This window comes from Triticum dicoccoides, chromosome 3A, assembly GCF_002162155.2.
Source record: "Triticum dicoccoides isolate Atlit2015 ecotype Zavitan chromosome 3A, WEW_v2.0, whole genome shotgun sequence".
NCBI lineage: Eukaryota > Viridiplantae > Streptophyta > Magnoliopsida > Poales > Poaceae > Triticum > Triticum dicoccoides.
The window spans coordinates 392,711,706-392,714,977 of NC_041384.1; the positions used below are offsets into that span (position 1 = coordinate 392,711,706).

At 44.8% G+C, this 3,272-nt stretch overlaps 1 long non-coding RNA gene across 1 annotated transcript; it reads right to left on the reverse strand.

The window, feature by feature from the left end:
* Positions 1 to 298: 298 nt before the first annotated feature.
* Positions 299 to 747, reverse strand: LOC119266542. Its single transcript, XR_005132038.1, has 3 exons — positions 706 to 747; positions 519 to 579; positions 299 to 320 (listed from the first exon to the last, which is right to left on the reverse strand). It is a non-coding gene; the product is annotated as an uncharacterized LOC119266542 (long non-coding RNA).
* Between the last annotated feature and the right edge of the window lie 2,525 nt (positions 748 to 3,272).

Sequence of the window (3,272 nt, forward strand, 5' to 3'; positions counted from 1 at the left end):
TTCTTTAATCAACCCTGTAGAGCGATGTATTCATCAAGGAACGGAACAACATTCAGAGCTGTATGAACAGACTTCCATATTATAAGAGGTATTCTAGAAGTATTTATGCTAACTAAATTCAGAAAAGACCAAAAGCATAATAATTTAGCAGCCCTATATACATGATTGAGTAGCAGGGGCGAATTCTCTCAACTATATATTGCAAAAAGGGTTGTAGTAGTCTCCGGCTTGGCTGGTTTTACCTTGAACAAAATTGCGATTTAGAAAAGCATCATAGGTTTTCTGAAGAAGCTCTGGTACCCGGTCAACAGTCCCATTGCCTGATCGGAGTGAGGGAGAAATGCAGGTAAGAAGAATGAACAAGCATCCTGAAGTGAGAGTAGTAAATAACCAAGAAATGAACCAATAAAAAAACACAAAAAACAATCACTATCAGACCCATTAATTTGTCCATATACATGATTTAGAGTATAACTTGGAAATGAAAAATATCTAGGTAGATTAGAGATAGAGCTCACCTTGTTTTTTCCTCTTCCTCAAGATCCTTCCTCTTCTCTTCTTCGTTCGATCTGCACACATCTTGTTCAGAAAAACATAAAACAAGATATCCAAATTAGATTAAAGAACCAAGGGAAACAACAGGGGAACCTGCATGAGTTTTTCTTCTGATCTCACAGAGAATGTTGAGATCCATCTTGGCCTCACCTTCTGCCGAGGACGACAACGACGAAGGCACCATGGACCACCACTTCGCCAGCATCACCGCCTGCTGCTCCCCTCATCCCCAGCGGCGCCACCACTGGAACATGAGAGGAGGTGAGGAGAGGTGACGGCCTCTATCACCTGCTTTTCCCCATCGCCGGCCTCTCCTCCATCCTGTGAGGCGTCCGTTGCCCGGTCTTCGGCCTCGGTGCTCCACCCCACACCGCTGGCCTCTTGGCCCTCCCCTGCTCTCTCCCATCTGACGCCATGCCTCCTCTCCTCTTCCTCTCTTTCTCCCTCCTATCTCCCCTCTCATCTTCTCTCTCCTACAGATCTAACCGAGCACTGTCGCTGTCGGAGGAATGGTGTGGCGGCTGTGAGAAGGAGCGGGTGGCTGTGGATGGGGGCTAGGGTTTGGTGCGGTTATGTCCAATGGGCTCCTCGCCCCAGCCACGGGACGCGTGGCGCGCGAGGAAAGGTTCACCCGCCCGAAGATGACCCGCTGCTGAGACAGCCAATGCAAGCTTGAGACGAGCCCACTTGTTATTGGGCAAGGAAAATGACCGGGAGGTGAAAAACGGTTTGACTGCAAGTGAAGATCCAATGGTGCAGGCGAGCCAGAGGGGCAAATCCGATGGCCGACGAAGCTTCAATCGGGGGAGCCTTGTGGAGGTGAGTTGGCTAGCTTCTTTATAGTTTTAAATAGGCATCACGTCCATGTCAAGTACACCGACTCCTGCCTGCATCTACTACTATTACTCCACACATCGACCGACTCCTGCCTGCATCTAGAGTATTAAGTTTATGAAGAACAGAGTAACGCTTTAAGTAAGATGACATGATGTAGAGGAATAAACTCAAGCAATATGATGTAAACCCCGTCTTTTTATCCTTGATGGATATAATACAATACACGCCTCGCTACCCCTACTTTTTCACTGGGTGAGGACACCGCAAGATTGAACCCAAACTAAGCACTTCTCCCATTGGAGGAAAAACCAATCGAGTTGGCCAACTAAACCGTTAGTTCGAAGAGAATTACAAAGATATCAAATCATGCATATAAGAATTCAGAGAAGATTCAAATAATATTCATAGATAATCTGATCATAAACCCACAATTCATCGGATCTCGACAAACACACCACAAGATTACATCGGATAAATCTCCATGAACATCGAGGAGAACATGGTATTGAGAATCAAAGAGAGATAAGAATCCATCTAGCTACTAGCTATGGACTCGTATGTCTGAGGTAAACTAATCACACTTCATCAGAACGACAATAGGGTTGATGTAGATGCCCTCCGTGATCGAATCCCCCTCCGGCAGGATGCCAGAAAAGGCCCCAAGATGGGATCTCACGGGAATGGAAGGTTACGGCGGTGGAAAAGTGTTTTCGTGGATGCTTCTGGAGGTTCGGGAATGTATCGGAATATATAGGAGGAAGAACTAGGTCAGGGGGTCACCTAGGGGCCCACAAGGTTGGGGGCGCGCCCTCCACCCTTGTCGCCGCCTCGTGGCTCTTCTGACTTGAACTCCAAGTCTCATGGGTGTCTTTTGGTCCAAGAAAAATGATCGCGAAAGTTTTATTCCGTTTGGACTCTGTTTGATATTCCTTTTCCATGAAGCTAAAAAACAAGGAAAAAACAGAAACTGGCACTGGGCTCTAGGTTACTAGGTTAGTCCCAAAAATAATATGAAATAGCATATTAATGCATATAAAACATTCAAAACAGATAATATAATAGCATGGAACAATCAAAAATTATAGTTACGTTTGAGAGTATCACACTTTCATACGCGTGATGAAGCTTTTGGTTACAAAATGGGCATGAAAAGCCGCCGTCCCAGGTCATAATACACCTATTATGCATTCTGGCATAAAGCTCCCTCAGGATTTGCCTCTTGTACCACCTCTGGCCATCTTGATACTCGTTGTCAACATCGTCAGATAACACCTATACGTATAGTAAAAAAATATGGTGTCAAATTTGGAATACAAACTAATCTCCAGCGAACATTTGGCAAAATTTGGCATCAATCAATGTTTACATGACGTAAAGTAGGATTAGGAATTTATGGCTATTTTCTTAGACATGTCCAGAGATTATGGTTCGATTTTTAAGCACAATCGTCTATTGATACGTCCATTTTGCATCATGCTTTTATATCGATATTTATTGCATTATGGGATGTTATTACACATTATGTCATAGTACTTATGCCCTTTCTCTCTTATTTTACAAGGTTTACATGAAGAGGGGGAATGCCGGCATCTGGAATTCTGGGCTCGAAAAGGAGCAAATATTAGAGACCTATTCTGCATATCTCCAGAAGTCCTAAAACTCCACGAGAATTATTTTCAGAATATATAAAAAATATTGGGCGAAAGAAGTACCAAAGGTGGGCCACCCACCATCCACGAGGGTGGGGGGCGCGCCCTACCCCCTGGGCGCGCCCCCTGCCTCATGGGCCCCCTGGTGGCCCTCTGATGCCCATCTTTGGCTATATGGAGTATTTCATTGAGAAAAAAAAATCATAAGTAAGCTTACGGGACGAAACTCTA